Raw genomic sequence first — 24,672 nt, 5'->3', positions numbered from 1 at the left:
GAGAGAGGGAGGGAGGGGCAGTGTGCAACGTGAGAGAGGGAGAGAGAAAGGGAGGCAAAGAGAGAGAGGAGAGGGAGGGAGGGGCAGTGTGCAACGTGAGAGAGGGAGAGAGAAAGGGAGGCAAAGAGAGAGAGGAGAGGGAGGGGTAAAGCGTGATGGTAACAGAGAGCAATAGAGAGAAAGGGAGGGAGGGAGAATGACAGAGGGAGAGAGAGAGAGACAGAGAGAAAGAGGGGGGGATGGGAAGAGAGCTGGAGAGAGAAAAACAGAAAGAGGGATAAAAAAAAAATAGGGAGTGAGCGAGGGAAAAGGAAAGCTCAAAAATCTCTCTCTATTTGGTGGTTTCAAAAACATGGCTGCAGCAAGAGAAGAAAAATAAAAAGAAGAATGGCATTGTTGGTTTTTACAAGTCCTCTCTGCAACACAAATACACACACACACACACACACACACACACACACAACCACACAACCAGTAACATTATAATAAACCAGCATCAGCTGTAATGACCAATGTTAATCAGTGTAAGGTTAAAACTGCTCCATTTTACTGTGAGGTGGTCCTCTTCCTAAAAGGCTCAATTTTGGTTCAGTTGAGTACAACAAATATTTGGGTCAATTGTATTTTAACACAGATAATGACCTTTATTGCAGAGGTTTTTAAAGGGGCCATCCCCTCAGACACTACCAACACGCTCCTCATCTCCTCCTGGTTTTCTAGATATTCAATCATGTCATTTTTTAGCTACAAGTCTTTTTGTCTAAATTGGCAGAATTAAAATATGCAGAATTAGCTTTTAGCAGTTCATGTTTGCAATGTACAGACAGCAAATACTAGATTGTACCAATACTAGTACTAGAATACTTGATTTCTTTGTCATTGTAATCATAATTCCTCTATTGGTCACAGTTATTCAGCCTTTACAGGTCTGTTGTTAGCAATGCCGCACTGATATGAAAATAAATAACTGAAGTTTGATCAGTACAAGAAAAAGTAGAATTGGTGCATTAATCTGAGTTATCTTGAATCTGTTATAAAAGTTCCATCCAAGTTATCTCTTCCTCATCAGAAACATTATGATACCACTATAAGAGTGACACAAATATGTACTCATGGAAACATTAACAAAAGGGGTGATGAAAATACATTTAGAAAAAATACATAACTTTTGAGTTGGAATTGATGACACATGTTGTCATTTTAAGCCTTCCTAGGACACAGGAAGTGCAGGAGAATACAGAAGTCAGGCCGACCACTATGGTATGATACTGTCTCAGCACCGCCATGTTTCTCTCTAAAACTCTGATAATATGCTTTTAGAAAATGTGTCAGTTGAGCCAAGAGAGCCAAACAGCAGTAACTCTCTTCCCAATCTGACCTCGAAGAACTAGTGCCAACAAAGGCAAAGAAGAATGAACTTGTCAGCAGTTCATTATCAGGGTGGTTAACTAGAGAGTTAGCCACGCATGTTTTTGCAGTGATGCAACTGGCTAGTAATTTGGTCCAATTCTTAATAAAAGCAATTTATTCTTGGGGAAGTGAAGTCCTTAGTTAAGGCAAGTAAAGTCCCAAGTCAGGTCCCTCACCAGTCTCCAGTTCCTTAAGAAAGTGACCGCCACTCTATTTTAGTCCAAGTCACAATGACCCAAGCCCACATCTCGTAGTAATTGCATCTCAAAATAGGTAAGTGTGAAAATGGGCAGTGCTCCAAGTGTCTGAAAAAGTTTATTTGTAGGCAGTGGCCCAGGTGATTTTGTCCAATATAAGGAACACAGTTTGAACTTGTCCTTTATCACATTTGGAACACAATACACAAAAAAATAACTTGTGAACCACAAGTAAAGCAAACTCAAGAATGCATTGCATCTATAGTCATTATATATGCGAGCAGGATAGAGGTGGTTGCTAAAGAGATGTAGCTACAGTATACTCATGGACTATTTATAGTAAGAGAAAATAATTACATTTTGGACTCTAGCGCTCACAATCATTAAAAGTTATGGGGTGTGAGAGAACTCAAAGTTCTGCAATTTAACACACACACACACATTATACTGGGTGTAGGAGCCAAAATGCTACAGTACTTAGCATTATAGTTTATTATTTGTATTATTATTATTTGTTTACGTCACTTTTATTTGTATTTGTGAGCACTTCCGGCAATCGTCACATGGGTGTGGTTTGTGTATATAGGTCACCTGTTTCATGTCGGGTGCGGATGACAGAGGGTGAGCTTGTGCTGACATTTTTTCTGTTGACCGTTCTTGTCCCTCTAAGTTATTGTGTATTTTGATTTTGTTTATTAAATATCTTCAACCTATCTTACTTCAGTATGGACTTTCTCAATGAAAACGCGTCGCAGTATAAAGCCAAGCTTAGCCTCTCGGCGACTCAAACTTAACTGGGAATTGAGCCGCCACACTGGGTTCAAATGAGAATTCATAAATAACTGAGCCCTGCTAATAACATTTTCTACAGTGAAGGGATACAATTAAAAAGGAAACCTGAATAAAATGGAGGCCAATAAGAAATGCAAATGCCTCCATACAGGGCTGGACGGATCACTGAAATACTTTAAAATCGAAGTTGTGAGCACAGAGGGTCGAGCGTAACTAACCCTGGGTCGAACTGCAGCTCAGTGACCAGTTACGGTACGTCCACACGGCAGCGTGCGTTGAAGCTTGCCGGAGGGCGTGTCTGGCGTGCGACCAACAACCAATCACATTCATCTCCCGCCCTGGACACACAAGCACGCGGTTTGATTGGCTAGAGCTTGTACTGGCGTATGATTTGATTGGCTAGCGCTTCCGTCGACGCTTGAAAAGTTGAACTTTTCTCAACTTTCGAAGCGAGCAACGGAGGCAAAGCGACACGACGGAACCACAATGCAGTTCGGCAAAGCGTGACGTCACCCCATTCAAAGTGAATGGGAAGCGTCTTCGTTGAAGCAACGCACGCTGCCGTGGCAAGTCTAAGCATAAAGAGAGTTGGAAGTGCTTGCTTACTTGTCCCACTCTTTCATATAATTGTCTTTTTTGTTATATATATATATATATATATATATATATATATATATATATATATATATATATATATATATATATATATATAACTCAATTACATTTTGATAGATATACATGCCTTGCATTTAACGTTTTGAAATCTACATTCAACTGCTATCTATGAAAATGCCATCTCACCTTACACAAGATTTAAATGGCAGACTTAAGAAGCCTATTTGGAGAGCTTCAGGCAAGTATACAGTATTATATATTTATGAAGAGCTGTCCTTTGGGAATAAGGTCCAGAACTCCCAAAAACATGGTGTGTTAGCTGTTCCTGGTAACATCCTAACTTGTGATACACAGTAACACACATTCATAATATTTTTCATGTAGATATGAATGTTCTGCGAGATGAAACTAGTTTGTTTAGGGCTTTAAAAAGGACATAAATTAACCTTTAAGCTTTTAAATGATGGCCCCAGATTTTCATTTTATTCCATCCATGTTTCACTCTCTTACTGTATGTTTCAAATTCAGAAAAGCATAATTAAAATGTCAAGACACAAAGCTCTTAAACAAATCACTTTGAATGGAATTACGAGAACCTGCACAATTTAAAGTCTCAATAAATGTCGCCTCTGTTAAATGCTGCTGTGGGTCTACCATTTTGTTCCAGAGCTTTGTAACAAACAGTTTCAAACTATACATCACTCTCTTCTCTCCTCTCTCCCCTCTCCCATCACTCTTTCCTCATGTCTCCATGGATACACCCCTCCCCTTTTCTCTCTCTTCCTTTCACCCCCTTTTCATCACTTCCTTCTTATATTTTCTCTTCCAGGATATCCCTAACACTCATGTATTGCTGATTTTTTACTCAACAAGTCTCTCCCTAACAGACTTTATCTGATCGGAGATGATCTACAACAGCGCCCCCAGAGATGAGAGGGAGAAATAGTGCCTTGCTCAAGGAAACAAGGGGTAGGTCATTTTGGAGAAACCAGTTCGAGTGCGCTAGAATTTCCTCCAACAAACACGAACGCGCACATGACCAATGAGGGCACGAGATAAGTTTGTGCAGAGATGGAAGGCTGACAGGCAGGTAGGCCATCCAGTTATTTTAGTCGGGCCGGCTCAGATGATTGGCCGTGCTTTTTACAGTACTACGGCTTCCACAGATGACATTTTTTATGGATTTTTTGTCAAAGCACTTAAGATATTCATTGCTATCGGGATGTTAAGAGCATTCCACGGAATATAACAAAAAGTGTATCTCGAGCCGGTTTCTCAAACTTACCTACCCTACCTTTAACATTTTGCCCTCTTAACCTAACAATGGGTTCCTAAAATTTGAAATTCATGACAGAACGGACAGCTGTCAAAATTAAACCTTAAAATAAACAGCAGACAAGCACCTATTGGCTGTGTGAAAATGTAAATGTAACATAAAAGGGAATCAATATGTCCATAAGTAAAATATATGGATGACATTGTGTACAAGAGGTTTAATGATCCCGTAATACAACAGTGACAATTTCAGAAAATACGCTTTTAGTAATAATCCTGAAGATTTTAATTTTGACTCGGTTAAGTCTACACATAATGGTGATTTTGCCTACTGATGAACGCGCTTGCATTTGGGTGTTTGTGTCATGATGTATCAGGTAAAATCACAAAAGCACTGCATTTCTGGGAAGTGAGATCCAACAAACACACAATGACCCCTTATTGCCCTAGGTGCCACCAAAGAGAAGGAAACAAAGATCTTCTTACATTACCGTTTTTTTACCATTTTACCTTAAATGACAGTAACAGCAAACAGTTTCACCACTGCATGCAAAAGAGTGAGTCCATTACAGGCCACAGTAGAAGGTGAATAAAGAAATATGCTGTCATAAAATGGCAGGAAAAGTGATATAATTTAAAACGGTAATAATTTGCACATTTTCAGACAGTCTCCCTAGGAAGTCCTTCACAGTGTTCAAACCGTGGCTCCTTTTTGGACACTGTCCCGCCTTCTCCGGATTCCTAAACGGTTTAACAGGCTGACGGCAGTCCAGATGATGCTTACTGGCGGATGTGTGACAAACATGTTGCCCTTCTACCATAACATGTTTCTATAGTTAGTTCAACATCAGCCTGGATTCTAAGCAATTATACACCTTGCAGCATTTCTTGGATAAAATCTGTTCAGTGTGAATTTATTTGCATCACATTCATGCGCTGCAAGCTCCTTCCTCACATCTACAGCTGATTCTCAGCAGCCGGCACACAAACAGTGTTACTGAGTGAACCCAGCAGGAAGGTCAGACTGTATGCAGGGGGCAAGTTGTGAGGTCTTTACTGGGGCACGTGTTTGTTTAAGTCTTATTTTAATTTTAGGATTTGTTGGCTTGGTCATGGCATCATATTTATTTGAGGAAAATGAATAATACATTACCGTGAACTAAATATGGCAGTCAAAATGTTATCTATTAGCTCGACCAGATCTTTAGTTTTAGTCTGTGTATGGATCCCATTGCTTTTTCTTTCCTTTAGTGAATCTGATGTGGTACAGACATGGTTTCTCTTAGTCCTCATACTCATTTTAATCTACAAAATACTATTAAACTAGCAACTTCATTGTCAATTTCTTTAATACAGCTTCTTGTCACCCATTTACAGCCTTAGCGTAAACCAGATATCAGCAGTAATGGCTACAACACAAGGTGTCAATAAAACCGATACTCAATGGCTTTCCTGTCAACTCCCTCAAGAATAATGTGTGTCTGTCCACAGAGGGGAAGCTAAGCTGACCACAACAAACTTCATAACTACAGATGCAACTACCTCAGCATCACTGCTCAGGTACTGCAGTGTCATGACAAAAGCCTCATTACTGACTGAGAGTAACAGTGTGAAAGGACAGAGAGGGAATGAGAGGACGGGAAACAGAGACGATAAGAGAAGGAGACAAAACAGAGTCGTCCACAACCACATACACACAATGCATGCACTCAAACACACACATGGCTAAAATTACATTCAAGAGGGCATGAACTAGGCCACTGCTCTGCACTAGGCAGGAAAGTGGTAGTTTGCTAAGTGAACAGAGGCTTTCAGAGACATCAAGGTTGCAGGCTAACACCAAATGTGGTTACACGTGACCGAACACACATTATCATTGTCAGCCCTGTGGCTAATAATCAAGATCCAACCAGAAGAGGAAAAAGGGAAAGCGTGGAGCAATCAGTCGTCGTTATACATGAGAATAGAATACTTTAACTTTAAACTTCAAATCATTTCAGCTATGAAATAATGACCAGATTATGAGGTACCATGTTCTCTTAAACTGCAAAAAACAAAACGTTCAACAGCTTATTTTCTTCCCACTGAGAGTTTGGCCAGATTTGAGAGGAGTGACTGGCAAACCAACTCATCAGACAACTAGTAACAACCTCGCTCAGTAAAAGTTGGCAGGCACGGCTTTTAGCCAGACCAGCAGCGAGACCAAAACTGACAGGCATGACTCGCACCTAATAAGCATCACACACTGGAGTTGTCTATTAAAAACTTCTTCTGCTTACACTCTATGAAGCTGACTGGCTCAATTTGTATTGGAATTCTTTTCTTCTATTATGTAATCAGCAACCAACAGAGATATCTTTTGCCAGTTGTATGGCTTGGAACAAAAAATGAACACTACATTTTAAGCATAAATAACACAACTAAGAGACTACAGTGAGTAGAGGGCTTTGATTACAACTGTGTTCAACATCTTCTTAGCTTTATAGCATGCCAACATCACACACAACACAAAGAACAGCTGAGGCAGCAATTTCACCAGTTTTAAAAGGTACTAAAAGTATTGGGGAAAACAATTATTTGACATGACGATGCGCTAGATGAAAAGCTAAGGGATCACTAGCAGTTTATATATCCATGTATATGTGCACGAGAAATCATGTAAATCCATCCTGTACTTGTCAAGTCATTCCACTCAAGCCCAAAATGTCCATGTTATTGTGGCAATTGAGAAAAAAGGACCAAAAGTCTGTCTGATTCAGCCAGGGATGTCAGCACAAAATTGGTGTGCCAATTTATCTAATAGATGTTGAGATGTTTCGCAAAATAGATGGAAACTTTTAACAGATGGTGGAGCTACAGGAACATTTAGGGGATCGCCATAGTTATCCGGGATCATCCTCCGAGGATCATGAATATCAAATATCATTGCAATAGTTCCAATAGCTTTTGAGATAGAGATCCCTGGCATTAGCTTACTTATTAGGTCAAACACAGGCCATCACAAGACAATTTGCTATCAGCTGTTTCAATCTAGATCAGATGTTGTGTTGAGCATCTCTATAAACAACACTGCTTTTTCTCATAGGTAAAAAATAAATGTTGAAAACACTCTTTTTATGTCAAATCATAGTTATATTTTAAATAACATTTATTCACATGGCCCAGAAGTCAGATAATGATGCAAACGGTTGTGATCTAGCTAAAACATTTAAACATGCCAGCGATTCAACAAAACGTCATCTGCTATGCAATGGGAGAATAGCAAGATGCATGTATTATTAATAAAGCCATATAGAGAAAGCTGTTAACCCACTTAACAACACAAAGCTAGATTTCAATGTTGTTTATAATTAATTCAATGTTGCAGGCCGTATTTTTCCAGAAGCCCTTGTTATTGTGGCGTTCCAATAGGCACGTTACACTCATACATACAAACACAGTGGCATTAAACTCTGGAGGTCGTTCAGCACGGCTGCAACAAACAGGCCCTACACATTAGGCCTTTGTGCTTCGAGAAACATCAGCCTCTTTTTTTTTTTACACCCTGCCTGCAGCACAGCCGAGCACCGCAATGTGCTGACACCATCATCAGCTATTCTAAACCTTTACCACAGCTATATCCACACATCCAGAAAAAGACAGGAGGGAGAGAGAATAGACAACAGCTCATTTTTATTCATCTTCATTTACAAGACGTGTGTAATTTTCAGTGTCAGTTAGGAGGATTTATTCCGTATTTTTTTATGCATATTGTGGATGTCCTGATGTGCTTCCTGTTTGGCTTTGCTCGACCTCATTCAACATCCACCCTGCCACTGATGATCCATGGATGGATGGCTTATGACCCGTTAAGAAGCATACATATCGTGTAGTAGCAGCAGCAGTGTAATGACATATTATCGATCAAAACAATTAAATATAAACTGTACTGTTACAGTTGGAGGCATATTTTTGGCGGAAGTATGAGCCAATGTGAAAACATATTAGATGACCATACATAATGTATATTACTGTTTTATATCATCAATCAATCTTTCAACACTACATATTAAGTAAGTCTTGTCGAAATACCAAAACACAACGCGTGCATCATTCTTTACCAACACGGTAACATTTCCTAATAAGCAGAGCTGTATAGACACCATTAACACAAGGTTAACACATAAGAAACCAAATATAGCAGCCAACTGTGAGATGGCAAGTCTGCGAATTAATATTTTGCGAGATGCCTTCGAGCAAAAACAGACTGGAGAGGTTAAAATCAAACGGTGTAAGTCAAGGAAGCTCTAAACTGCATTCAGGGAGGCTGATCACTCATAAACAATTTATCCATGGCTGGTCATTCACTGGAGCTGCTTGACAATTTGAAAAAAGAAGTCCAGTAAGAGCGGCCTATTAAATGCAATCTTTAGAATACAGAGGTGGAGGTGGACTCTATGAGGAGAAAACACCAGGACATCATCACTTGTCACTTTTGAAAGTCTGGGGTATATTCAATCTAAGAGCTGCGATGAAATAGGATCTTTTGACAAATGGCTACTATAACACTCGAGAAGTCGAGTTGGATAGAGATGGTTGACGCCCTTCACTCCCTTGGGCACTGAGATGATTAAATCAGTTTAGTCAAGGTGTCATTTCAGGAGAAACTGACAGCAGAAATGGGTCAATCTGCAAAACTGAGATCTGCAGCAGGAACTAAGATCGTCATGTCAATATTACTTGGGTCGAACAACGCTGAGTCATTTGAATATTTCCATCTAAATGACCATCAGTCAGATGACCCATAGACCACTCGGGGAGGATGTCTTTTTAATTACTGCCAGGCACTGAAGTGCACTGACACTGAACCACATTGGAGCACATCTATAGGCCCCGGGCTGCCAACTGGTATGCACAGTATGCATCTGTCCTGCTGCATACAGTGCACCATCCACTTGGCATTAGGCACTGCATGGCAGGTGTGCAAGGGGTCAGCATTGTTAATCATTCTAGCTTTGCATCTAAAATGGCACTGAAGCAGTCCAAAATAGGAGTCTGCAGATCCAGATATATACAGTAGAGCATCATCACATCCCTTTACAGCCAGTGTGAGATGCAGTGCCCTCATTAGAGCAGTGGAGGATACCTGTGGCCTATCACTGATCTCGGTGAGGAGTCAGCCAACTGGTGGCTTGTCTGCCCAGAGGAGGAGCATCCCACCAGGCTACAGGTCATCTGCTGCAGTGCATCTCCCGGTGCTTCAGCTGTCAAACACCCCCCTCTGCACTGACCACAATGTGCTCCACACTGCATGCAGTACCGAAGCTGCAATGGGTGAGCTTTATCTTGGACACTTTTGACGGTTTAAAAAAAATAAACATTACCCCCACCCCTCATATGAAACTCGCACTGTATCTTTAAAAGAAAAGGCCCGACAACTTAAGAGCAAAAACTTTGTTGAAGACAGGCCTGCTCAAGACATCTCGGCCTGCTGTCCTGGCTCTGAGAGGGTAATGTTGTATACGTGCATGTCCGGGTTAGTGATGTGCAGACCCGGGCTAATGTGGCCTGGTGTAGCCCCTTACTCCTTCATGCGTCTCTTTCCCTATTCTTTCCATCCCCCTCTCGACGCCATCTGTTTGTGGCATGAGAGAATGTGGAAGTAAAAAAAGAAAAGACGACATTTTGACTGTAGTTGCTGACCTACATCGACCATTTGTTTCCAGCGCAGCGCTAAAACCCGCACCGAAACCGCAAAGCGAAAACGCACAGGCTGTTAAAATAGCCAGACATTACGCGCATACATTTTGTATCCTGGTCAGGAGGAATTTGATAAGTTACGCTTGAAACACTGCTCCGCCTCGCCGGGCCGGACAAGTCAAGGCTCCGGCGGCACAGACATTTCCTCTATAACCGTCAAAACCGAGAGAAATTCATATGAAATGCGTAACTCACCTGATTCCAAAATCGGTTTATGGTGGCGACGTGATTGTGGTTAATTTCAATATGGGAAAAACAGTTACAACGGTGGGTCCCCGTTGTGTGTAGCAGGAAGGAGGGAAGGGAAGGCGAGAGGGGCTGACGTGAATGAATAAACAACTGAGCTCCTCCTCAACGCCACAAGTAAAGGCGGAATGTGGCTGACTTTGAGCAATTCACAAGCAGCCATTAAAGCATGCCCTTAAATTAGTATTTACCAGCAAATACTGATGTTTTTAACAGGCTTTACAACCTTTTCCTCGTTTAGGAATGCCAAATAGAGCATGCTGCTGGTTCAAAAATACTAATCCTAGTTATATATATGATATCTTCCAGTTATTTTATTGCATCATTAGTTTATATTAAGTGACATAAAACTAGCTTTTACTGTAAAATACATATTTTGTATGGGAAAAACTAAATCCAGCAGGTGGTGCTGCCTGCACCCTGAAAACAGGACTGATTTAGGCATTCAGACAAAAATCCATTAAGATCCCCTGCAGACATTAAAACATGTCTTTCGATTGATAACACTTTCTTTGAAACAGTTCTTAAATAAAGATATCTTATCTTATTCAACCACATAATTGATAAACTGCATACAGACTGAAAAATCTAAGAAAACCTAATTTTGAAGGGATTGTTGGGACTCTGAAAAACAAGCCTAGACTTTCAAATACACGAGTACATTTGGGGGAACCAGCTGTTTGTCTCCATCATTTGACAGTGTGCAGACATTTTCCCCCAACACTGAGTAATACAAGTACACATACATAGATAGACACATATTAACACAATATAACATTGTGACAAAAATACATTTACATACAAGACCTATTTCAAAGGAAAGCTGTGACCTGTATTTGTACTATGCTTGACAAGTTATCACAGTGACTACTGTATCTCTACATTAGATTAAGTTAAATGAACCCTATAATTATAACTATGATTAGAATTGTGTCTAAAAGAAAGACACAATTCAGTCACTAGAGGGCACAATAACTCCACTAAAGTTCTGGCACTGAGCTAAAGTACAGTGAATTTGCAGACTCCAAATAATGAATGTGTCAGATGATTCCCTAATTAATCAATTCCTCGTAATGTGGGAATAACTACATCAGTGTTTTTCTTGTAAACTGTCAGAGAAGATCAAGGCAGATCCACTTTATGTTCAGCGGTAAAGCTTTACACCAATAAAGGAAATGATAATCAAAATGATCAAGTGAATTGTTGCTGGTAAACAGAAAATGGTTGAGGGATTGTGCTGTAAAGCTATACAAAAACACAGATGTACTCTAAGTATTTGTGTGTGTCATATGTGTTCCTTTCAGCCCTGTCGTACAGTGCTATTAGTCTCCACACTGCAGCCTGTGATTATCCAGTGTTATTGACAGAATGCTTTTTTACATAAAGCCGCTGCTGTGGCGCCCTTCAGTTTACAGAGGCCTGTCGATACAGAATGCGCTGTGAATTTAAATGTCTGCAGGTTGGGGGTCTCAAACCTAGGTTAAAACCGTGTCAGCGAAGTGAGATGAGTTTTTCATTGATTTTTATGTTAGAAGATCCAAGGGTACGAACACTGCAGGCATTGTCAGAGGGGGAAATCCGCTTGTTTTCCCTCAGGTACAGAACAGCACTGGAGTGTACAACCAGACAATAAGGGGGTGTTTGTGAAGGTCAGAAGTCATACTTGTTCTGACCATTTGAGGCTTCTTGTCATTACATACTGGATGTCTTTTTTGTATTTGTGAGCAGAACAAGTGCTGTTCACATAATGAAAACAGATTGTGATATACTGCTTTGATTTACAGTAACACATGCTCCCTATTTCCGCCATGCCAGCATATTAATATTCTAGTCTGGTACTGTTGGTTCATCATGATGCGCAACGGTGATAATTTGACTGCCTGCTTTTCGCATTGCAGGAATCTGTGCTGTGGAGTCTTTGAAAAGGCTTCAAAATGTTGTTCCTGTGGGTGGTTGATTTAGCAGCGAGGCCTATCTCCTTCTCACCTTCCTCCTCTCTGCCCTGCCTGTCTAGACTCTGATTACCATCTGCTTCATCACTTTGGACGGTTCTCTCTCTCTCTCTCTCTCTCTCTCTCTCTCTCTCTCTCTCTCTCTCTCTCTCTCTCTCTCTCTCTCTCTCTCTCTCTCTCTCTCTCTCTATGAAATAAGATGCTAAAGCAGAACTTGTCAGGCGTGTTTGAACAACAAATCAAATCTCCTTTTATCCAATGTATCATTGCATCATAGCAATAAATGTTGGTGTATTTCCTGTAAGTACAGTATTTCCAGAGTGATGCAAGAATAGCGTGATGAGTGTATGACTGTATTTGATTCTCAGGACAAGATGTTGCACAATTATTAATCTGAAACATATTTTCTTAAAGGAAAACTACATCAGAGAGATAATCTGACATGTGCTTCTTGTTAAAGCCGCAGCTAGCTGAGACCTGCTTTGTGATCAAGTATAATTTTCTTCTTAAACTACACATAATAGAGCCAATGGTGATGTCATCTGAGCCAATTATGTAACAAGTTACTGACAGTAAATGCAAGAGTTTAAGACAGAGAATAACAGGAATTTGGGCAGATTTGTGCAGCATACCTGAAATATAATAGAAGGCACTTGTTTTGCATGATTCTACAAAAGTCAAACTACATTTTTAGCCCCATATCTCCCCCCGAAAAGTTGTCTTCTTTGTATTCTAATTACAAAACAGATCAGTGTTGTTGACATTTCACCTTGCATGGGACCAGGTTTGCTAATATTTATCAGCCTTTGTTTTCAAGCAAGTGGCATTGCTCAAGATCTGTCATTTTAATCCAATGCAAAATGTCTTAACATCTGCTGGATGGATTGCCGTGATTTGTTTCGTTCAGACGTTCATGTTCCTCAGAGAAATGCATGATTATCCTCCAGCAGCACCAGCAGGTGTTCATTGTTCAAGTCATTTTCTTTCAAAGCTTTGGTTTGAGACTTAAAGGGGACCTATCATGCAAAATGCACTTTTGTACGTCTTTTATACATGAATATGTGTCCCCGGTGTTCCAGGGAACTCACCAAGTGTCAGAAAACACAACCCTCTCTATTTTCCTCCATACTCAAATCTCTAAAAAAGGGGCTGCAACGGATCTGATAAAAACTGATCCAGAATACTCATGACATTCCCATCACAGCAGCTGAAGGCCTACTTTGTGTTTTGTGCTATGATGGTAAACATTATAGCCTACATGCTAAACACCAGCATGTTTTCATTGCATTTCTTTTTCGAGCATGTTAGCATGCAAATGTTAGCATGTTGCTTAAAGCCAAGGTTTCAAATGAGCCACTGGCATGGCTATAGATTTTTAGACTTGTTCTATCACGACAATAAAGAAATTAAACAAGCAATACAAATAGAAATCCAATAGTTTGTGTCCTTCACCTAGGCTTGACACTTCATGTCACTTCATATACTGTAGGCATTCATGAGGGCCTACACATGAAAGAGCATGTTCAATTTGTTGCTCCAGTGGATTTTAACTTTGGGCTCCCATGTGTTTGCTATTCATTCAAGTCAGTGTAGTACTCTGTTTTCCCCTGTTCTTGACAGTGTTTTTATTGGGGTGTAACAGCATTACCTCATCCATCCTCTGACAGTTCGCCTCCGAGCTTTCAGTGGTTTCAAGAGATGTACATGCAGGGCGTGTTGGGGCAAGTGAAGTTCACATGTTCAAATTCAAAACTAATCCCTGGAGAAAGCCAGGCTGTTACGTAAGAGCTTGTTTCAAAGAGTGTGTTTTCAAGAAGCATTGAAAACAGAGAGCATTCTTTCTGCTTCCTGGACAGCTGTTGCACGTGGGCGCAGATCTGACTTTAGATTCAATCTGTTTATATATGCTTCTTTCTAAAGTGCTTAAAAACTGTGCCACATTGACAGAAAGGTGTTGGACTCACATTCCACAGTATTGTAGGAAAAGTATGTGAACTATGACAGCCGTGTGAATGCCACAGTGGGGTCAGAGTGTCTGAAGAATCCCACTCCTGTGAGGAGTTTTAATATAGCCGGGGTCACTCTCACCCCCTGATGAGAGACCAACACAGGAGCATCCTCCTCCTACATGACTTACGGCCTGAATAGACCAAGATCTTTGGCCTATTTCAGGAAATACAGCTCCAGTTAGGTTTGTAAAGGAGTGTACAGTGTCAAATGTAAGAGACTGTGCAGACAGACTGTCCACAGACAGACAAGGAAAAGGGAAGAGACGTCTCAATCGACAACTGGGTAGTAACCTCAACATATGCAGAACATCATGGAGGTCTGTGTAGTACATGATGTTCTGTCGCTCTGTTTATTTCAGCAAAACTGCTCCTTCATAGTTGCATGTTAACACTTGACTAAAACAAAAAACAAACCAAAACCCCTCAGAGACAAAGTCAGAGAAGTGATTTTACATTCTAACCATCTATGTAGTTAAAGGGACAGTGTGTAGTATTTGGATGCATTTAGCTTTGCAGTTGCAGACTCAAAGATTTAAATGCTTTATTGTCATATGCACAACAGTAAATGTGTAGTTGTTTGCAATACAAATCTTAAATTCCAGTCCCCATTTCCCCCTGAGTTCCTCCACCGCTCAACCTTTGCTGTACTGCCGCAACAAGCCACCGTATAACTCTGTGGTACCTCTCTCAGAAGCTGTTTAAGTAGCATTACACTACTTAAAAGCAACAAAATGTAGGTAGCAACTGGCATTAACATACGATTACAAGCCTATTGAAAATGTACAGTTACCTTCAGGTAAAAACAGAAAACGCTTATGGTTTTTGGTTTGTCTGTCCTGAGTTACTGTAGAAACTAACTGTGCAACTTTTAATGGACGTTTTGGAACAGGATCTCTTTAGATCCATGTCATTTCAGTGGATTTTAAACTCATGAAAACATACTTATGGATTGGGCGTAGGAAGCATCCTGAATGTGGGGGGGACATTTTTAACGGGGGGTGTGGGGGCGAAAAAAAACGGACTTTCCGCATAGTAAAAGTGGGGGGGTCTAAACTAATCATTTGAAAAAGTGGGGGGGACTTGTCCCACCCTCATATAATGGCTGCGACGCCCATAATGGATATTATATCTAAATTCTGCAAATAGATCTCCCTAAATAATTCACACTGGCCCTTTAAAAGTGAGACCTGAGTGATGGCTGCAGACTGCACTCCCACTCCGTCTCATGATGAATAGCACTTGAACAAATATATCTGACATTTTGTTAAAAAAAAAACTGCACTTGATTTGATTACTTGAGTGCATAAAGTACTTCATTTGTGATTCTTTAGCCAACTTAAAAAAACAGTTACATCATCCACCAGCTAATGTATTACATAAACATTACATCTGAGCCTTTGAGTCCACTGAAAGAGGGAGACGTTTAAAGGATTTAAAGATTGGCTCTTTATAGTGATTTGTTTTCAACAAGCAGGAATCAATATGGCTCGCGCATTCTTTATTATTGTAACCTTTCTTAATCTAGACAAATTATCCATCTGTTTGGATTTGAAGTGCACAGCCAGAAATACAACAAAGTGAGCAAGTGGGCTAACAAGTGTTAGGAAATGTAAAGAAACTGATGTATTTTATTCAAAATATCTGATATTCCAATATTTTCTGTAAAATCTATTTGTGTCTTCCTTAAAATGACTGACTTATGGCGCATTTCCACTACACGGCCTCGCTCGGCCTCGCTCGGTATGGCTAGGCCTCGTTAGGACTGGCTCACTTTATGGCGCATTTCCATTACAGTTTAGGAACTGGGGTAGTATCTATAGTAACGCAGTGTAGGCGGAGCCGTGACGTCATCTTCAATGAGAACCCCAGAAAAACAACACAGCCGTTAGCTGTTAGCACTCAGAGCTCACAGCTCCTCATATATGTTCAGAAACTAGACAAAAGTTAAACAAGTACAAACCACAGACTGCCTGTGTCATGGCGAATACAGTCGCTGCTTTATTTATGTCTGTATAGGCCAACCAGAGGCCTGTACTACGAAGCCGGATTTTCGCTTAGCCGGCTGACTTCAGGGAAAACTCGGGCTTTCCGGTCCTACGACGCCGGTTCTCTTTTTAGCGGGCTAGATCTCCATGGTAACTTATGCTGAGCGGCTAACCTCCTCGGTACGAGGTTAGGTTGCAGGCTAAGAGATCAACTCAGTGAAAGCACCGCCTGCTGACCAATCAGAGCTCCGTGTGCGGAGTTTAAAGCTATCAAGTCATATTACAGGATAGAGGAAATACAGAAAAACTGCCGTTGCCGGAAAGACGGCGACTGACTGTGTGAACGTGAAAATTAATAGAATATCCCCTCCCATCTTCAGAGCAATCTGACTATTATAACATTAGCGTTAAGAAAACTTACTTAAATATCTGCCACAACACAAGTAACCGGATCAGAGTAACATTAAGTACAGTCCGTGGCACTGTGAGTGCAGACGTCGATGTGTCCCATTATCATTCATATCATATCACGTATCATATATTTCCTTATTTGAGTCAGCTTCTTGAGCCGTATCTGGCCGTGCAACACTCAGTGTCACATACTGTATGCAGAAGTATTATTTTAAGCAACACATTAAGTTGACGAAACACTCGAGTCAAATGTAATTAAAGTCAGATCCACTCGTGTCTTAGACGGGGCAGTGATTTCATAAACCTGTTAATGTACGCATTCAAACGCTTTTTCTTTTACCAGCTGTATTCACCTTGCAGGTGCAGCTATGTGGCTTTTATCCTGGATAAAGTGTTTAAGTCATGGATGTTTAAAGTTTAACTTCTTCATATTTGACTAATATTAAAGTTCACTTTTCATTCAGGAAGTATGACGCTGCGCTGTCAGTACGCTTGTCCATGTTTGTGATTGGTCGAATGCTCCAAATACCACCCCTTTCATGTGAACGCGCACCTAACTAGATAGGACACGGCTGGCTTGAGCGATCCACTTGATAACCAGCGTCGTAGTACAGCTTAGCGAGAGCGCGTATGTTTTGGATTGGGCCAACCGGCTAACTCAAACATATCCAGGTTAGGTTGAACCAGCTTCGTAGTACAGGCCTCTGGTTGGTATAGGCCGTTGTTGAGTGTGGACGGTCGGAGCATATACTGCGTTAGCTTAGCCAATCTCCATTTAGAAAACACGCATTTTAAAAGGTTTTTCGCCTGCCGTCTGTCTGCAGACTTGTCAAAGCATTAATTCATGGTTTTTACTAACCGGTATCAGTATGTTGTTACTTCGGCATCATTTTGAAACGTGTATTACAATTAAATCACGGTCAAATATGTCCATCTTGTTGTAGTTATAGCCCCCTTGCCAGCGATGCTCTCTCTAGTTTAGCATACTCAGCCCGACTCAGCCTCGTTGTTCCTGGCCCTAGAACCACGATTTTATGAGGCCAAAAAAACTGTGAATTAGGACCCGCCGGCCGGTACTAGGCCAAGTGGAAACGCAACCAAAGACGGGCCGCTGACGTCACAGCCCTCTTAAACCGTGCTCCGCGCTGTAGTGGAAACGCGCCATAAGTGCTCATGCTGCGTGATGATGTAAATATATTATTCACCGCCCTATTCTATTTTATCTAACAAAACTGAGATGACAGTTGGGAGCTTTTGACTGGGACCCTAATACATTGGTAATTGAAAAAAAACAATGATATGAAATCATTACAAACAGATGTCATGACAAAGTGATGACAAAATGGTAATTATAGAATAAAACACCTGGACGATATGACAAAAAGTAACTCTGGGGGGATTTAGATGGATGAGGGTTAACATGTACTTCCATTGAAGCTGACACACATTTGCATGACACAAGTTCTACAGGTATTTCCCACCATTCGTCACCCTTTGAGGGTTTAGTGATTTGTTAAAGAGCACTGCTGATGTAACACCGGATACTTTTTAATTGCTGAAGCTCTTCGTTCAGTTAACACAGACACTGAACAAATTGAACAAGCATTTAATCCCTAATTGGTCCCTCCACGACTATTTCTGTTCTACTTTGAATGTAAATGTGTGTTAACTCCGTTCCTCTCGGCTAAGATAGCCTCAATAAGCAAATAAAATATATTTTAAATATACTTTATTAACTAGTTCAATTTGAGATAATCCTTACATTTCAGTCTGGTTGATTTAGCAACACCTGTTGTTACTGTATAATATAATTAATAAAGCTTCTGGTAAACATAAAAAATGTAACAAACCATCCCCTTTTCATCAGTTGAATGCTTGTAATGCGACGCAGCAGCAGTAACTTAAGTAAGAGTAAACATTTAAAAGTGAGTCTGATATTATGCTGGATTTTGTAGTTTCTTGTGAATCTTTCTTGCATTTAGGGGCAAATTAAATCCATTTAAGTCCATCACTAATGTTAACGACTAGACAGCTGATTACTGAGTGTGAATACATTACATTTTCAGGAATAAAACATAAGGTTTCATAAAAATCTTAAGGATTATAACTTGGCAATAATTGTAAATGCACTCTGTCTTGTAGAACTCTGATTCTTGACAGTACAATGAGGTGTTGTAATTTAGCTAGCCGTTTCCTTTTCCTATGTTGGAAATGTGTTCATGTCTGCGAAGGAAATCCTCATTACATGGTGTTGGAAATGGCACCGACCCTTCAAGTTTCCTTGAAAGCCTCACTTGTAATCAGCATGGAAACCAGACCACGAAGCACTTTATTGTTCTTGTGCCACATTTTCCCTTTCAAAACCTGCTGGTCATTTTCAATTGTTTCAAAACAAGGAGAACACTTTCAGGCCAACAGCATTCCCTTACAGTTAGTACAGTACCGTAAGATACAATAATCATTTCAATAGGTTTGTATATACTCGTCTCATACAACCATACAATATAACAACAATAAATGCAGGTGTAACCATTCAATTTGTCAGTAGTTACACATTCTTAGGTTGGGCTTCCCTTCAGTTAAATGCAAGACATAATCACTTAGTCATTCTAAATGTGATGTGAATGTACACTACAGTATATTGCCCAGTGCTGGGTATCACCTATGTTTGAATGAATGTACAAAGACCAGAGCAAAGTGAGAGTGGCTGATTGTAGCCAACCAAAATGAAAACATTGGCAATTCAGTAAAACCTCTTCAGGAACAGAGAGAAGTCCCCAGGTTCAGTACAGTGAGGCTGCTGGCTGCTCTATACAGTAAAGTGAGAGTCTGACTACAGCAGCAGTATTTTAAGGGTATGGATGTTTTACAAATAAACACAAACATGTACAGAAGTTGTCTTTTAAAAGAGTTCTCCACAGATTTATGTAACTCAGAATTGCACTCCTTTGATGCTGGCATGGACCAAAAGAACGGCAATAATCCAGGAGCAGAAATATCACTGTTTTATTTCACGCTATATTAATCTTTGTCAAATCTCACGCCTACATGTCCCAAAATGCAACTTGACCGCTTACATTTGAGTCAGAGTTTCCAGTGTTTAAAGCTAGTAGCCACAAGCAGCACAGAGAGGAGCTTTTTATTTTGTTACCCTGAACTTTTAGACTCAACAGATGTATACTGAGGTTTCACTTGAATACATTTATCAGTCTTTGCAGAGTTCTCGCCACAAAGGGCTTTATTCAACTTTGTTCATGTGAAGTACTCATCTTTAAACAGACCTTCAAACAGAATTTGATGTATAAAATTGGTGGGTTTCTACTTTATAGATTCTAGTAACCAAAAAAAGTAATTACTATGAGGGTTTCAACATGATGCTTTAATATGCCCTATTACATTTTTCTTATTGCATCAAAAACCTAAATAGTTAACATTCTTGTTGCGTCTTGTCCAGCTGATCTCTTGCAGGAAACATACATCTCGCTAGAAGCAGAGAGCAGCTTTTATGTAACAGAGCAATCTTGTTCATCTGGGAGAAGATACGTGTCAGTGAGGTTGTTGGTGTCTCTCTGGCTCCTGTGCAAAGCTTTGATACAAGTCTTGTGATTTGGTGGATGTGAGGATGTAAGCCGTGTGCACCTGTTAGGGGTTTGTCCCCTTACTCCTTCAAAAAGAAAGTGTTGTGTAGCCCTAGGTGAGCGGCTGGTCCAGGTGCTGTCTCTGTTTGATGTAGACACTGAGACCGGAGGAAATCCATCCACCTGTTAGATTGCAGTTTGAACCGAGGATGAGATGGTACCCCGAGGGTTTCTTTTCCACAGAAAGTAAGGGTTAGCTGAGGTTCATGGACTCAATATCATAAAGGGGTTTGGATTTTCTTTTCAATAAACAGCCTCAGTTTTCGAAAAATTCTTGGACATTAGAATAGATGCAGGTTCTTTGTAACATGGGTCAACCCTCTAAAACTAGGCGATAGACTCTTTTCCTTTGCCAGCGGATGAGTCTGCCTTTCTGTTTTTTTACTGCTGGTGTGTCAAATTATTCTGACCTGCATGAAAAGGGGGTTCGTAAATGGCGGAAAGCAGTTACCACGGTTGCTTCTTTTTTATATATTTAACATATGAATTCTCTGTTTAAAGTGTCCAGTAATGTGATTTTTGAAACACTCCAAAGACTCACAAAGATGCAACAATGATTGTGTCCGATTCAGGTTTTCTAGTTGAGCAGTCTGAGCAAAAGCTGATTAATACCCGTGACTACTGTAGAGTTGTCCCAGGAGTTAAAGCCGAATGTAACCTTCAAAAGACAGATGTTAGTGGGGCTTTTTGTCCAGAAGAAAAGGGCCTTTATTTGGACTCAAGGTCTGTTTGTTTAATGATAAGATGCCACAGTGTTTGGAGAATACACAACTTCCAAGAACCTCGAAACAGAAGTAAAGGATAACAAGGACAGATTAAAGGTGGGGTAGGTAATTTTGGAGAAACCAGCTCAAGTGCGCTAGAATTTGAAAATACTCAGCCGGAACAAATCTGCCACTTCCTTACAGAGCCCCTCCTCCAACACACACGAACGCGCACATGACCAATGAGGGCACCAGATAAGTTTGTGCACAGATAGAAAGCTGACAGGCAGGTAGGCCATCCAGTTATTGGTCGTGCTTTTTACAGTACTACGGCTTCAACAGATGACATTTTTTAATGGATTTTTTGTCAAAGCACTTAAGATATTCATTGATATCGGGATGTTAAGAGCATTCCATGGAATATAACAAAAAGTGTATCTCGAGCCGGTTTCTCAAACTTACCTACCCCTTTAAGGATCTAGATCAAAATCATGGATCTATATTTTGAGATTTTGGTGATTTTGATAAAGCTTTCTTGTTACGTAAAGGTCAAATATATTCCATAAATTGCTCACTTCATATATCTATTTAAATAAAAAGCGGTTTCTAGTTCTAGTATTTTGTTATTAGTAATAGATAGAGAAAAGCTGGTAAGAGTTTGGAGCGTGCAAGAAACATGTCACAGAGGTCACATTTAACACGTGGCTAAAAATATGAGATGGGGCTTTGGACTGAGTAAACACAGCTGTACTTTATACTCAGGAGATCTCAAGTGTCTGAAGGAGCTTGCCCGACCTGTTGACGCTATCATTCAGCTGTTAGTAGAGAAAAACATTTTTGAAAAGCCGTTTCCAAAGAACATTTCATCTCGCACATTCCAATGTGACACTTGCCTTCCCTGCGTTTTATTCTGCCTTGTTTTATTTATTCTATTCTGCAATCTTTTTTTGCAATCCTTTGTAGCTTTTCAATAGACCTGAAATTAAGGTTTCGTAGAAAGGAGTGAAAAAAGGAGAAGTATTTAACCTTACCAGCTCACACCAGCAAAATGCACATCCATTAGAAGTCATTAAAGCATGACACTGGCCACTGACTCATATGAGACACAGTCCTGTGTGATAGTTTCACACATGCTTTTATGCATCAATTAAATCCCATCAGTCAAAGGTTATTTAATATGGAGCAGGTCAAAGGATGGGCCCGGGATGAAACCTCAGCACATCCTGTTCGCAGTGACTCACTTTAACAATGAAAGACCAATTGTATTCATGTAAGAGAAGCAGAGTGTCCCACTGGCATTGATGGTCTCATCTCCTTGACTTCATTGTGGGCAGTGATGGCTCATTCTTCTTCTTCTCCTCTCCCAAAGGTGCATTAAGACATTAAAGTCTCCCACTGTTCAGTTTTTGATGTCAGCATGTGTGAGGTCAGAAATGCTTTTTGGATTAAATGTGTTTTTAAGGGCTCAACAAGATAACTGTTTTGTGTGGGTGCAAAACCCCTTTTTGTTGAGTGGCTTACAATAACAAATGTTTGCACTTTCTGGGAAAATTGTTTGGAACTTTTGATGTTACGAAACATTTCCCAAGAACCAAACCAATACATCTGACTTTGGACATACAGCCGCTGGACACAGAATTGAATTCATATGTTCTCTTTCTTGCACAGGGGATATTAGAGGGCTGATAACAACTTCCAACCGACTGTACTAAGATTGCAACACTGTGCATTCTGTCATAAATCAAGTAAATAAAAACCAAGAGCAAACTTATTTTCTTGTCCGCCCTATCGTTCTAACACAAAAACACAGGCCTTGAATATATTAGAAAATCCGTAGAAAACGTCCTCTTAATGAGACCTTTTTCCATGCTGATGATGGTGCTGTATGGTGGTGCTGTATGGTGGTGCTGTACCATCAGCATGGAAAAAGGTGTAACATTTTCATACCACCCTGTAACATTTGCAAGGCAAAAACAAAATGTTCTTTCAAACTTTATCTCAAATGAACATTGTTCAATATTAGTCAATAATCAAATGATAATGTGTGTTGTGAAAATATACTCAAAGTGCAGAATCCTCGGAGAAACATCACACTTTATTTTGTCTCTTTAAGTTCCTCTTTAGGAAAGGCAATGTTCATGTTTAGCTAAAGTGAAGTATTTACAGTTTTTTACAAACTACAACATAACTAAAAGGAAAGTTGGATTTACATTTGTCAGGTGGCCAGATGCACAACTTTGGATAGAAGCTCTTAAGAGTAAGTTCAAGATTCATAAGCAATGTTTATCCGTATAGTCCTCATAGAGCAACCAAGCTGTGCTCCATTAATCATTTTGATAGTGCAGTATGATGCTGGCCTACTACCATGCTACATTCAGGAAGCAAACATGTGAATGCGTGCGCCACAAAAATCAAAAGTTCCATCACTAATTAGAGATTAATTGGCATTATAGTGCTAAAGTACAGGATATGACGCATGTTTCCTTAAAATGACTGTTTATTATCAGAGCCCATGTCATGCATTGCATCACATCCTCTCTTCCCCCTCTGGGCTGACAAGATTCATGAGTGCTGGCCGGGATGGGCTGGACAGCGATGATTCTCCCACTTCTCAACAAGGTCAGAACTCCACCGTGTCAGAGTGTTTGTTGTCTGCTCTCTGCTGGCTCTCCTTCTGTCTCTCTTCTCAGATGTGTCACTCCATCAATGATTGATGTCTCCCCGTAGGACTTGACTCATCTTTCACCTGCAGCCTGCCTCACAGCTGTTCAGTGAGCACAGACCCACATGCATGAGCACACAGCTCTGCACACCATAATACAAGCTCCTCAGAGGCTATGTGGGTTTTGGAGAGTCCAAGGGCTGATGTATCACATGGCTCTGTTTCCTCATGAATCATCTCGCACCCAGTATTTTTCTCTCTGTTGAGTTTCTTCCTCTGCGTAGTCTTCTACTTCTTCTTTGTGGATTGGGAGAAGATTCATGAGTGACAGATCTATCCAGATGCTTGCTTTGCCTCCTTTTTTCCTCTTTGTATGAGAATCAATGCGTTTATTCAATGTATGTCCCACCCTTTATTGCCGTTCCCAAGAGCACAGAAATAAAAAGCCACTTTTCAGCTGCAGAGGCTATAATTCCATGTTGTCAGAGCCCATTGTGTTGCAGAAGCTGCATCTGCTCTTGTCTTGTATTGTCTATTGATGGTGTGGGAGCGGCAGGCGCCTCGGGCACAATTATACTGCTTCACAAACTAGCGTAACTGCATTTCCCTACATATGGATCAGTGTTTTCTTGAAGCCAAAGGTGAGGAAAGGCTGAATAAATATGTGTATCCTCTCCGGCAACGGACGTCAAAGCTTTATTCTGCCGCTCAACTCCACAGCGCCTACAGTTACATATTCATGCAAATATGATGAGCGGGTCATTTTATCAACACTGACTCAGCCACAGTATCGTTTCTGTTTGTTTGGTCTTGGTTTTTGGTTTAGGGCAGAGATTATGCTTGTAGAAAGTTACAAATCCTTGCTTTCAACAGACCGACAAGCCGTAGTTTGTAAAGAGGTCTGCATCACGTTTGGAGAGTATTTAAAAGATGTGAAGACTATTGACAGCAAGTTTTTTGTATAAACTGCTCGGAGCTAAATGCTTGTTTCACAATGGTTGTTGTTGCGTTGAAGGGAACTCGAGCAAATGTTCAAA

General features: G+C 40.4%; 1 protein-coding gene across 2 annotated transcripts in view; it reads right to left on the bottom strand.

Annotated features, from left to right (window-relative positions):
• Positions 1 to 10,402, bottom strand: part of znf710b (zinc finger protein 710b) — a 25,050-nt gene extending 14,648 nt beyond the window's left edge. Inside the window, exon 1 of one of the 2 annotated variants that reach the window (XM_034116539.1) lies at positions 10,224 to 10,402. The gene's annotated coding sequence lies outside the window, so the exon portion shown is untranslated. The remainder of the gene's footprint in view (positions 1 to 10,223) is intronic. The other variant, XM_034116541.1, reaches the window with a different exon arrangement.
• Positions 10,403 to 24,672: the final 14,270 nt, after the last annotated feature.

Source organism: Trematomus bernacchii, unplaced genomic scaffold (genome assembly GCF_902827165.1).
Source record: "Trematomus bernacchii unplaced genomic scaffold, fTreBer1.1, whole genome shotgun sequence".
NCBI lineage: Eukaryota > Metazoa > Chordata > Actinopteri > Perciformes > Nototheniidae > Trematomus > Trematomus bernacchii.
Note: the sequence above shows the minus strand (reverse complement) of the source record. Positions and strands in the feature narration are given on the sequence as shown.